This window comes from Balearica regulorum, chromosome 2 (assembly GCF_011004875.1).
Source record: "Balearica regulorum gibbericeps isolate bBalReg1 chromosome 2, bBalReg1.pri, whole genome shotgun sequence".
NCBI classification, from domain to species: Eukaryota; Metazoa; Chordata; class Aves; order Gruiformes; family Gruidae; genus Balearica; species Balearica regulorum.
This window is the reverse complement of record NC_046185.1, coordinates 54,256,974-54,269,481: the sequence shown is the minus strand read 5'-3', so window position 1 is coordinate 54,269,481 and position 12,508 is coordinate 54,256,974. Positions and strand designations below refer to the sequence as shown.

Genomic DNA, 12,508 nt, shown 5'->3' with positions numbered 1-12,508 from the left:
AGAGTAGATTTGGGAATGTATTTCAATGTTTTCTGAAAAGGGACCCTACAACCTGCACTTTTAATTTGCAAAATGTTTCAACCTCTTACTGTTAAGTGATTACTCAGGTATGTACTATAGGTCTGTTCTTTAAATACTTGGCTGAATTATAACTTCAGCGTGCAAAAGCTTTGCATAATTGTGTATTTATATACACTTAACATGTGAATTTAGCCCTAAGCTAGTCTTTGCAAGTCATCAGAGAGCATCTGACATTTAATTAAAAAGAACAATGACTGTCTCTGAAAATAGACAAATCCATGGTTTCGACTCTTTAGTTCACTCAGAATGGCACTGTATTTTGTGGAGAAATATAACTAAAACTGGAATTTTTTTAATCATTTATGAAAGCTTTAGTCAAGAGGAATGATGAATTTATGTGTTATTGATGTCACTTTGTGCTTTTCTTTTATTTGGGCCTTTTAAAAAAGCCATGCAAATTCTCATGAAAATTGCAAAAATGGACAATTTTATTTTAAATTATTCTAAATTGGAGAGGTTGCCTAAAGCAAGAAAATAAACTATATCCATAAAAGAAAATAGTATGGATTTAAATCAACAATTGTTTCTGTCTGTCTTCTGCAAAATTTGTAGCTATAATGGTGAATCATAGTTCACTGAACCAAAAATAACCTAATTTTAGTATAATTTGCCTAAGGCTGTAGCTTTAAAATGGAAAAAACAAAAAAGCTGTATCTCTTCTAGTATCCATGATTAGTGACAAAAGACTCCTTCTGCATTTCCCTCATTAATTTCCTCTCCTTCCTTGCCCTCCTCTACCCCATTTTTTTTCCCAGAGACCTTATCTGAGAAACAGATTTTACAGAAAAGCATTTGATTCTTGTTAAGAATGTCATGCTCTTGACATCAGTGATGAATAGACCAGAAGACAAAAACATGCTTATTGCAGCCCCCCATAGAAGCCTGCCTGACGTTGTCTCAGGGGAAGCCAGGAATTGCTTCTGCTCTGTCTTTCCATTAGTGTCCAAAGGAGAAAGAAGGAGAGAGCAGTCTCATTTTCTGCAGGGATTTTCATGAGCTAGCTGGCGCTTGCTCAAGGGATCTAGTGGTCCCTTTCATCATCCAGCAGACTTTACCACATCCTTTCCTGAGCCAAAACTCCTCCTCTGAGATCAGTTATTGCAAACTTTGCAAGGTGAATATATAAATGTTACGTACCACACAAACTCCATAAAGCCATGCTTTATGCATGGACACGCTATCAGGCATGGGGCTTATTCTTTTTGAGACTTTGGAAACATATGTTCCATAGTTCCATAATATATATGTGGTGAGAGTGTTTGCTCTTGGTCATTTCTGTTCTCTGTAGATATGAGATTTTCAGAACAATATGGAATTACTAAAAATAAAAGGTCCTGCATGTCACTATTCACCCACAAAGGATGTTAGAGCAGAGGGGCTAGGCAGCAGCAGATTTTAGGTTTAGCTTTGAAGTCATTGTAATTCAGCAAAGTGCTTGTATGATTACTTCATTTCACATATGTTTTTTAATCCCTTCCTATTTGGGAAAGCTTTTAGGAATGTGCTTAATTTTAAGCTGCACTCTGTAAAATTCATGGAAGTAGGATGTAAATTACAGGGTAGAAGAAGGAAGGGGAAAATGATAAATGGTAGTAAAACAAAAAAGAGGACAAAATATGAAATAACTTTTCTTTTTCAATGACTTTTTATCATAAATTAGGATTAAGTAGAATTATTTCTTTTAATCTATGATGATAGTTTATATACTATACATCTTTTCCTGGCAAACCTTTGCACTTTCAGAGACAAATTGTATAATACACAATTATGCATTGCTTTTGTTCCTTTCTGCTGAACATGGTAATTTGGGTTGTGGTTTTTGTTTGTTTGTTGTGAGAACTAGCCAAGGGCTTGCTCTGGGAATTGAAGTCTTCTATTAAGCAAGGTCTGTTTTGCAGACGACTTCATACTTTCTTAGTAGCATGACTTGACCTTGACCATGACATTGCTTGTTCATCCCAGGGCTACCCTGATTACTCCGAGAGGTGTGATAGAGTTCTGCTGGCATGTCAGCCAGAGACTAAATTAGGGCCAGTAACTCACTGAATATAGGTCATCAAGCAATTGTGTAATGTGTGATAACAAGTTATTTCCTTGGCTTACTGTTGACTTGAGTTCAATTTGCACCTGAATAAGAGCCTTATGGAAATGAGCCAAAAGCCACTCCAGTCAGCAGGCAGCCTTTTACTGACACTAGTGGACTTTCTAGCTGACCTTGCAGGACATTATTAACACCTTAAAGCTGAGTGGCATTTCACTCTTTTAATTATGGCTTTTCTGTCAGTGAAGAAGGAGGCACCTTGTGAAAGCGGCATTTCTACAGTGTTAATTGTCAGGGATCTTCTGCACTTCTGCTACTCTCATTGTTTTCTGTATGCAGTCTCTAGTTGGCTTCACTTTCATCTTTGGCAGAGCAAACAACTTAAAAACATGTTCCCTTTTGCTTTCACTGTTGTTTTTGAAGGGATTTTTCATCTTGTGGGACTTTTCCTCTCTGAGTACTTTAAGTCTAATATTGGTCTCACAACCCACACCGTTCCTCCCACCTACCTACCTACCATTGCTCATGCGCCTACTCTTCTAAGAAAGGGTTTTCATTATTACCAATGGTTCTTTTTATATAACTTTGAACAGCACAACTGTGTCATATCTCCTTTACGTAATACAAATTTATTTTCCTGTTTTTGCTGAGTGTTTTTTTTCTTGCTATACCTTACAATCTCCCTCCTACAATATTCCTCCCATGCCATGGTTTCCATGTGGTTACAGCACATGTGTCAAATGCTGTGATACCATTCTGAATAAAGCACAGCTTGCTGTGATCTTGAAATGCACACCTCCGCTGCTACACTCTCATTATCCTACCAGGAAGTAAGCAGCTTTTTCTCTCTGTCTTTGCTGGCAGTATCCTCTTGGTCTTTAATCTTTCACAGTCTAGATAAACTGATCCAGCTGAAAAAGAGTGACATTTTCTTGCCCACTCCTGAAAAGTGGCAAAAGTTTATCTTGCACTTGTAAGCAAATGGAAAATGGACTTATTGGTTAGCTTCTAAAGAAGGTGCAGCAACAGATAGCTGACATTTCTATTACAGCTGAGCTTGATTCAGGACATATTCCTTCAGTATCTGTATGTACCTTGGTTATGTTTAGCCTCCTTTCGTTGGGAAAAAGGTATGCAATTACATCCTCTGTCCACATGCCAACCACCTCAACCTCCCAGTAACTTTTGAATCCATTGGCCAACTATAACCAAGTTTGCTAGAGAGACTGAAGTCTGAACGATGTGAAGTTCCAGCAAACTTTATGAAGATCTGTAGCTAGATGAGAGAAAGATCTGCAGCCGTCCCTTATGATCCCTTGAAGGAGTATGGGCAAAGTAGCTGGGTGAGTCAGCGCAAGGTATAATTTGATGGCAGCACTTTCCAGGCCTAAAAGATGAGGGATATGGAAGAGACTATAAAACTCCGTTGAGGACAAGAGGTCTAAGAGATGGATCTTGTTACCATAGTTTTTCTACTTTATTCTGCCCTTTTCCTCTTCTCCACTGAATGCACACTCGCTGCTTAAAATATGCGTTCAGATTCAGCTTCCTAACTCAATATTGCTGCAACTGTGGGGATAGCTTTCATTTTCCTATAGTGATGCAACACATGTATTTGTGTATGTAGATGTCTTCATGGCTTCTCAAACTGAAATATGCAGCTCTCATAAAACTATTGGACAATATAAAGTCCCACCTTCTCAGCTTTTCTGAAATGCTGCCCTTGGGAAATGCCCGTACTGAGGGAAATGATAAGGGATATAAGGGTAATTGTAGCCTGACACATTGGCTAGGCTGCTCTGGCATTTGAGAAAACTGAAGCTGATGTCTTTACACTGTGCTTCACCATGCAGCGTAGCATACTTCCTTAGGTATAAAAACCATCTTGGTCTTAGGAATGAGATCCTATTTACTTTAAGGTGTTTCTATATTACTATAACATGGTCCAAAATATAACCAGGAAAAAAATGTCATATAAGCAAAAGCATGCTCTCTTTAAATGGAGGTGTTGTTCTCATTCTGCTAAAAATAATGAAAATGTCCCATTAACTTCACTGGCCCAGATCACAGATAGGGGGAAGGGAGAGGGAAATATAAGGTGATCCAATAACTCATCTTCCTTATGGTGAATATTTTTAGACACATGCAGGGAAGCTTGTTAATTTTCTTTCTTGTTGGGTGACTTCCATTTAGGGAACAATGACTTTCCTAATTAGTACAAAAGGAATAAGTCTGATTAATCTTTTATTAGTGTTTTACAGTATGTTTCCAGTACAGTGTGTTTCATTGTTTCATGTTGCAGTCTCTTTCATTTTCATTAAACCTTTAGTTAGTGAAAGAATTGTTTCCGTTTTCCTTGAGGTGTGTTTTGTTTGTTTGCTTGAAGGGGGAGTTTTTTTGGATTTCCCAGGAAAAAGATTGGAGCATCTCCATGAGCTTTGGACATGCAGCCAAAGGAATAGTATTCTGGAACTATTGTTGGCCTAGCTAGTAACTTTCCTAGCCCGCAGTCACTGATACATGATGTGTTACTTAGCTTTTTATTCATATTATTGCAATCCCTTCTCTCTTCTCTCTGAAAGCTAGGCACCTTGTGAAAGCGGAAAGGGAGAAGGAGTTGGTGTTTCTCACTTTCAGGGTCATGTGTCAGGTGTGATTAAGTTCAGTGAATAATTTATAAGACAGAAGAAAATTTGAAAGGCAAGACAATAAAAAACATATTTCTTTTGAGGTAGTAGGTGGGCATAGTTCTGGAGCCAATGGTTTCCTTATGGTAACTGACATCTGGTTTGTGTACATGATATTTAAGGAGCAGACGATATTGATTTATTGAAGGAACTTAGAGCTTGGAGCTTTTAACAAACAGTTGCAACTTTCCACTGAATAGATATATAAAGCATGTTCAGCCAGTTAATGCTTAATATCACTGATGGGCATGTGAGAAAGCTCGTGCCCCATGGCAGCTGCCCTTCTGGGCTTTGTGTCCCCTTACATGGAGGTATGTATGCCTTTAGAGCGCAGAAATGAACCTGCTCATCTCACTGTACAGTCCTCTGTGGAGACAGGGCATTCCCACAGTTCACTGCGTAGTACGTAGGTAGGATGGGCACTCCTCTCTACTTCTGCGATGATCCTCACCAGTTTATCTTGCAATGAAACTGAGGTGCCCTAGCTATTACAGTCTCATTGCTAGCAGACGTTGCTTATTCCATTGTAATACTTACCCTTGTGTCAACCCACAACTAGCTCCATATCCCTTATGCCTTGTTATGTCAGTATTGTCACATTTGTATAAATGTTATTTCTTGTTTCTCTAGAATGACAAGTCAAAATTTTGTTGTGATCTGTGACCTGTACTACAATTGTTGCCTCACTTGTAATTTTACCTTTACTTGCTGAAATTTGAGGCAATGAAACAGTTACTATTAACTTATTTAAGAATAAACATGGTCAAAAAAGAAAAAAGCCTTTAACTTTGCTAGTCAAAGGGAGATCTTTTGGCAATATTGGAGCAGAGTTTTGGAAGCCAATAATCTGTTAAGAAAAGCTGCAGCCTCATTTAGATGATTGCCTTACTTGCAGAAATGAAAATCCTTGTCCTGTATCTAGTCATCTGGCTCAACTTTGCACAAGATTTAGATTTATGTTAGAAATAGCTACAGATGAAAGTGAAGTGAGGAAATTTTTTACCTCCTCGCAGTTAAATTCTGTAAACATTTATTCATTTTAGACCAAATTATTTTGGTGAATCCAAGTCCATCCCACTGTCTCTTTTAAAAAGCAAGGTCCTTTGCTGTACTTTATGGGTCAAATGGGCACTTCTAGGGCTTGTTTTAAGAAACACAGTTCTAATCACTGAACCAAGAGGTGGTTTTCAGCAGCCTCTTTCAGGGTACAGTTTTTACACAGCCAACCTGCATGTTTGTGGGCTAAACTGGTCTTGTTTATTTTTAGCCTTACTTCTGCCCACCTACTTAAAATGCTGCCTTAGAAAGGAAGTTAATAATGTTCAGTGGGGACGGGATAAGAAATACTGCCTTAGACTGCAAGGACATACGCAAGCTATATGTTAGAAAAATTTTCCTAATGGTAATGATAGTTAAGCACGGGAGTGGATTGCCAAGAGAAATCACTTCATTGGACATTTTCAAGAAAAGGGTAGAAAATGTCTGTCAGGACAAATTTAGGTATTGCTGATCCTGCTTTAGGGGAGGAGGAGGAGGGATCAAATGACCTCATGAAGACCTCTCCAGACCCATCTTTTACGATTCTCTCTCTGTCTTTCTCAGGCTATTGAATACCCACTATAACTGTTCTTACTTCGCTTTCTTAACATATTTTTTTAAATATAAAAATAAAATTCTCATCAGGACCATATTATTCCTGAAGGCCTTCTGTTGAATAGTAAATATAGATATCCCACCCACAGCAGTGCCGTGCAATTCTTTCATGTATTTTAAATGTTATTTCATTGCTAGCATTTCAAAATTATGTTCTGACTGCTGCCAGCCATACCGTGCTTGACTCTTGGTATGTGATCTTGCACTATCTGGTTTAGTTTGCTAAGGGGAGCTCAGCTGATATATTAAATCTGCCATGCAGAAAATTCACAGGCATAAAGAGAGATGTGCGTTTGCACAAAATTCGGTCTGGAGTCCTTAATGTCCAGCATAACAAGACAAGCAAACAGGCAACAATAATTAAGTTAATTATTCATACTAATTTTCTGTTCTGACCAGTTAGAAGTGCAATATTCTTTTACTGTGAAATACTAAAGTCCTGTTACATTAAAAATAGGAAAAGTTAAAATAATGTATTTTGCATTAGTTTTAATGTGAAATTACAAGACAAACAGTGTTTCTGCAGACATGCTTTGGGATCTGCTGTTAATTTGCATCATGTTAGGGTGAGAGAGAGAGACATGAAAGTGAGTAATTGTGCTGCCCTTACAACTAATAGATACTATTAATATCTAAGTCATGTTGATGCCCAGTCATCTGTCTGTTGTATTTTCTTGTGTTTGTATTACTGCTAAAATGGAGTAACTTTTAACTTATTTTAGTAATTCTCTGCTGGCTTGGGTGCCGTATGGGGTGAGGTTAGGGGCAGAGGGCAGCAAAGAAAGTGTATGGCCCCTGGTAGCCAAGATGCTGAAGCAGGGCAGCATCAAATACCACTCTGCTCCCAGTGACACACGTCAGTGAATGTTCATCTGAAGCGACTTGACTTTTTAAAATCTCCTTTCCTCCTAATGAATTTATAAATCTTTGCAGGAGGGAAGAAATAAGGGAAAATCTTTAAAGACTTTCTTACGGTGTGCCTGCTTTCTTATTCATTGTACACCAGAAAGATAGAGAACCATCATACAATCACTGCTTGTGTTATTTGCTGGTGTGAAACCCTTTTGCTGGAAGCACCTTTGCAGCAGCTACTGAGTTCCTGTGAGACTTTTCTGTGGTTGCACCCATACCTGAGTCACACGGCACTTTCCCATTCCCCTCCAGAAGAGCTGCGCTACCTGACCAGCCCACACCCCAGCTGCCCAGCAGCTTTGCCTGCAGCAAGCCCAGAACCACAGAAAGCACTAACTGGTTTTGTCATCCCCGAATGCCAGCAGCCACATCCAGAGCACCCAAATCTTTCCCTTTATTTAAGTGACATCGGGGTGGCAGATGTGCTTGGGTCATGTCTGTGCAGCTCTGCACTGTGACAGTGATGTATCATGCTGAAGGCAAGCTCAGGAGCTTTCAGAACTAGTATATAAATCTCTCCTGGTTTATATCTGACAATTGCTATTGCAAATCTGTGCTGTCTTTATCACTCTGCACTTGAAAGGAAACCTTGAAAAACTTCTTTTGGAAGGTACTCCTCCTTGGGCTAGTCCTAAGAACATTCACAGTTACTATTTATTACTTTATCACACCAAAATAGCTGTAATATAGACATTTATTAAAACTCTCTCTTGTAATAATCAATATTTATTACTGTCTGCATAACAAAAATTGGAAAACATGCTAGAATGCAAAATAGTACAAGGTTCTTACTTCATATTTATTTTACAAAACTTAAAACTGCTACTTCGCTTTTATCATATTTAGAGAAATAATTTCATTTTGAACTTTGCATAAATCTCAAAACCAAGGATACATAGATAATACAGAAAGCTTACAACTGCTCTGGGTGAAATGGTGTCAATGACAACATCGAGTGAGTCATGGCTTCATCTCATAACATTTATGTTTGTAGCAGTGATAGAAATAATATTTATAAAATCTGGAATTTTTTGGGGGGGGGGAGGGGCAATTTCTGACCTGGAAAAGGTCTTTTTTCCTTATTCTAGTGGGATGTAGCCAACATGTCATTCAACCACCCTTGTGAAGTTGCGGTCAAAGACGTTAGAAATCTCAGAAACGTCGGCACTGTCTAGTCAAGAGGGTCCAATCCAAATGTCTAGCCATGGATTTCAGACTGGTGCAGGATCTGTTGGACTCATCTCAGTCATGTGGCTACAAGAGCTGTGAGACAACAGGGTTTTGGCAGAGATTTGTTGCTCAGACTCGTTTGAAATGCTGGTGAGTCAGGCTGTGCCACTGCAGTTGTTCAGTCATTTACTGTTGGCTAGAATGTCATTTCTAGCAGAGTAGTAACTCTCTGTCTATTACTTCCCCCCGCCCTCTACTTAAAGATCATTTGATTTGGGGCACAAATGAATTACTGCTAACCTACAATGTGCAAATTTGAATTGAGAGGGAGTGGATAATGCTTTATTCAAATAAGATTTTAGACTGACAGTGGCTGGAATAAATGTCAGCACTATGTCACTATTTCTGTTGTCCCTTTCTCTTTTCTCTCTCTCTTTTTTAAGTGATTCCTTAATATTCCTAAGTAATAATCTTCAGTACTTAGCTAGGCATCCTTTTGCCACTAAAAGAGCCAAGATTTGCATGAAGAATGCCATATCTAGAGTCACTGTCCCTTCACACAGTGACAGAACAATCTTCTATCAACTATTTCTAAATTTCCACCTCCCAATGCTTATTTTACTTCCTATTTTAATGAATATCACACTGTTGAAAATAATGAGTGTGTAGCATTCTCTTCTGCTTTCATTTATTATAGCTCTGATCCTAACACATTCTCCTGCTAAGATTTTCATCAGTGGTGATTTAATTATTAACCTTTTTCACTAGTCCTGTTAATGATATCACCCTTGTGAGTCTTTCACAGTTCTTTTATCCTACAGTTTCTAGTCCTGACTAGAGCTGGTCTGTTGCTAGCACTCCTGGATCCTTCTCTTTGCATCCTTTTCTCGCCGGGGAGGCATACAGCTTGTGTTGGAAAATGGCTATGCCCTCCTTCATTTCAGTGCTCCATTTCTGCCACCGTACACATGGTGGTTAGTTGCGCTCACTCACGGTTCAAGCTATCTTTGGAGCGATTTCCCGGGCAACTGGGTTTGCTCCCTGCTCCAGGTCTCTGGACAGAAGCTGCCGCGGTGGCTCACAACCACAGCCTGGCCGCTGAGGTGCCGTTGCCATCGACCCGCGGTCAGGCAGCCTTTGCACGCTGATCCCTGTGCAAACACACGTGAATGCCAAGGAGGCTTTACCCTACCAGCTCTAATTGTCTCTTCTCCAGAGAAGTTAATCAGATTTGTTATATCTCTGTGATGACCGCAGTATCTGCCTGAGTGTTTTGCCTCTGGCAGAAGATTGACAAGCCCCAGTTTTCTATTGAAATTGTATGTTATGACTATATTTCCTTCCCCTGTTCTCAGAATCAGTATATCCACATAATGGTAGCTTGTTATTTAATGTAACTAGTTCCCTTAAGGGCAACAGCCCAAAGAATAATAAAATAATCCATTTGAAGCTCATACAAACAATGAATCACCTGAACAGCTGTCTCTTTAAAAACAGGGCTGTAGTTTGACATTGAGGTCACAGAGATTCTTCATCTTTTAAATATGTTTTCAGATTATGTGTTTTATTTTATGTACCACTCTTAAATGATGTATGTAATAGTCAATATTAAATAATAGATATGGGAAGAATCTTTATTTTTAAGGAATGTTTTTTAAAATGAGGATGAAATAAAATTGACATGTAAAGTAATACTTAAAACAATGATTTTAGAACTTCTTGATGCTTATTTGCAAGCCTGTTTTACAGTATTTTCTATTATCAATAATTTTTAAACATCTAATTCCTTCTTATAAATAGAATATACATATTTCTAGAGAGAAAAGTAAAATTAATCTTTTTTGTACCCAAAAACAGGTAAAAGCTTGCTTCTGATTTGAATCTTACAGTTTTTATTGTGCTATCATATATTTCACAATTACTGTCTCAGTGTTTCTATCACGGGCAGCGCTGAAGCCAGGCAGAATGGGAAGGTTAGATCTGATCCAGGTTAGATCTGAGATGAGTGTAAATCCCCTGCCCTGCTCCCTGGGGTACCCACTGCCCCCAGTACAGGCCTGAGATACCCACTGGGAGGGCGTCCCGCTCCATGGGGAGGTATGCGCTGTACTTGAAATCAACACTGGGCTTTTTCCCTAAGGCATGAGACTAAATAGGAATAAGGCACAGAAAAAATGATGATTGTCGACTGTTTCTCTGAAAGTCCTCGGGAATACTACGCAATTGGGATTCGGGTCCTCGATATTGGATTCTGCAGTGGGTTCTTTACAAGTCTCAAGTGTAGCGTTTAAAATCTGAGCTATGGAGGCTTTTTCCTCCCCCCTGACAAAGTACATCCAAAGTTTTCTGTGTCAGCCTCCCACCCGACACAATGGGATGATAACCTCTGCCATGAATTAATCAAGCTGCTTGTTAAAAACATTATCTTGCCACTGTTCTTCCAAGTTCTTTTGAATTCAGACAAATTTAACAGCTTTCTCTTCCATAAAATAATACATTAAGGTTAATTACAGTTCAGGAGCACTCTAAGGTATGATTTGGCTGCTCGGTGTTACTCAGGTCTAAAAAAGAGCATGAGGGGTGCACCTGGCTCTCGTTGTTCCCATAGGGAAGGGGAGGATCAGTCGAGCGATTAAAATGAAGGACTGAAATTGCAAAACTCTCAGGTGCGGTGCCCTTTTTTCTGCCAGCGGGGTGGTGGGAGAGTCCGTCCCCACGCCTACGTGCTGTGCCTCCATGGCAGGCAGGCTGTGGCCTCAGGAGCAGGGGCTGAGGAAGGAGTGCTGGGTGCCCCATCACTGCTGCTCCCTGCCTGGCCTCTTCCCAGCTGTGGATATCAGTGTGCCTCCAGCTCTGGGTGAAAAGGGATAAGAACACTCACCTCCTGCACATCGGGATGTCACGAGGATTGATTCATTACAGTTAGTGCAGCAATTACGGAGCCTTCTAAAAAGGCTGCAGAAATGCTGGTACAGTCATCATTAGTCATTGCCCCCTTGCTCTTGGCTCCTGTTTTGTACCCCTGAAGCAAGGCTTGTGGCAACCTTGTGCTCACTGAGATACCTGGGAAGAGCCCCACCACATTGCACGAGCAGCGAGGCACAGCGTGGGGAAGAAGTTAAATCATCCACGTACTTCTCTGCCAGAGGAAGAGCTGCAGAGTCTGGTGAGACCTTACCCAGGGATAAAAGGGTCGGTTCTTGTAGTTCCTCCTCAACCGCGCTTCCTACGTGCAACTTGCTGCCAGGATGCTCTCTTCTCTCTTTCCACCTGCTGTACGTATTTGCTCTCCCCCTGACGTGTGCAAGCCCAAAGGGGAGCACACTGCTCCTAGGAGTCACAGTAACTCCTGTTGCATTTTGCTGTGTCTGTTGAAATTCATAGGTATGATCTTGTCATAACTTGACACATCTCCCCCTCTCTTACCACCATGCAGCCCACACCCATTGCTAACATATGTACCAGAGGTGGTTCAGATACTTTCACAGGGGGTAAATGAAAGATAGGCATGCTTCCCTTCAGCGAGTCCTACCTCTCCTCTTCCCTCTACGCCCTACCTACGTACACTAATGCACGGCTTCCCACTCACATCTCTATAAATTTTCTTTGTATTTCTTACCCTTCACACTACAGCAGAAGGGAATCTTAAAATGGTGCTTTTTTTTTTTTTTTTTTTTTCCCATAGGGAAGGCCTTCAGAGCTAGGAAAAGATATTTTAATACATCTCAGAGCCTGAGCTGCCATGGTATGTGCTGCACAGAGAAGCAAGCACACCACACACACTGAAAATCACAGTCTGGCTGGGTGGAGGGAGTTCCCACTGTATGCTCTGTGCATGCCTATTCCTGGAAAACCTGTGAATTTTCTGATGAAAAGCCATTTGGAAGGCTGAGAGAAACGTTTGTCTCTGTTATTGTCTCCTTATTTCTCTTCTTTGAAGAGGGTAGACAGCAGCACCAATGGT

At 40.1% G+C, this 12,508-nt stretch overlaps 1 protein-coding gene across 6 annotated transcripts in view; it reads left to right on the top strand.

The window, feature by feature from the left end:
• The window catches only part of DLGAP1 (DLG associated protein 1), a 419,833-nt gene that overhangs the window by 294,938 nt on the left and 112,387 nt on the right, over positions 1-12,508 (top strand). The window lies entirely within an intron of this gene.